Source organism: Corylus avellana, chromosome ca3 (assembly GCF_901000735.1).
Source record: "Corylus avellana chromosome ca3, CavTom2PMs-1.0".
In the NCBI taxonomy this organism is placed as follows: domain Eukaryota; kingdom Viridiplantae; phylum Streptophyta; class Magnoliopsida; order Fagales; family Betulaceae; genus Corylus; species Corylus avellana.
In genome coordinates, this window is record NC_081543.1 from 8692965 (window position 1) to 8693975 (window position 1011).

Consider the following 1011-nt stretch of genomic DNA (forward strand, 5'->3'; position numbering starts at 1 on the left):
TTAAAATGCACCTTTGTTCCGCCCTTTTGACTACAGAGAGAGAGAGAAAGAACGCACTAAGAAATTTTTTCTTTTTTTCAAAAATTGGTTGTATTGAAATTAATTTAGGTTTTGAGTATTTTTTTTCTTTACTAAAATTTGTCTTAGTGGTTTGCCGGTGCACCTTTGCTCCGCCTTTTTGACTACTGCGAGAGACGGGGAGAGACACAGAGAAAGAACGCACTAAGAATTTTTTTTTTTTTTTCCCCAAAAATTGGGTGTATTGAAATTAATTTAGGTTTTGAGTATTTTTTCTTTACTAAAATTTCTCTTAGTGGTTTGCCATTGGTTTGCCGGTGGAGGTAAGCTTGTTAAGCCAAACTATATATGTTAAATGTGTTCGGGTTACTTTTATTATGTTACTTTCTTCTTTTTTAGAATTTTAAAATTTATTTTGTTACGTCTGTCTTGATCTATCACTCATTTTTTTAGTATTGAAGAAATAAAGATTTACACACACTGCACCTCTTAGCATATGAGAATCACATTTTTTTTTTTTTTTTAATAGTATTATATTCTCACATGCTTTAGAGTAAAAGGATATTAACTATAGTGTAAGCATATTTCTTAGCAATGGATATATATATATGTAGCTAGAGTAGGTCCTGATCTAACTCTACAATTAATCTCTCACTTATTGAGAGATTGTGAACCCTACACTTGATTATGAAAAGTATTAACATATTAATTGAATGATTAAATTATCATTTTTCTGTCATCCTAAGCTTTTGGAATAAAAAAATATATATTTGCTAAACTTATTTAGTAGCTAGAAATAAGTGCCACGTGCATTTGTATAATTAAGTTGCATTTCTTGATCGACCCGTTCAAATTTTCATCATCGTCTCATGGTGCAAGACCCCTTAAAACATTGCTCCCTACTCATATGATCGACTTTGACTTTATAGACTGGGTTAGAATTGCATACATATATCTGTGAGGAAATTTCTTGTATGGATTTATTATTTGTTG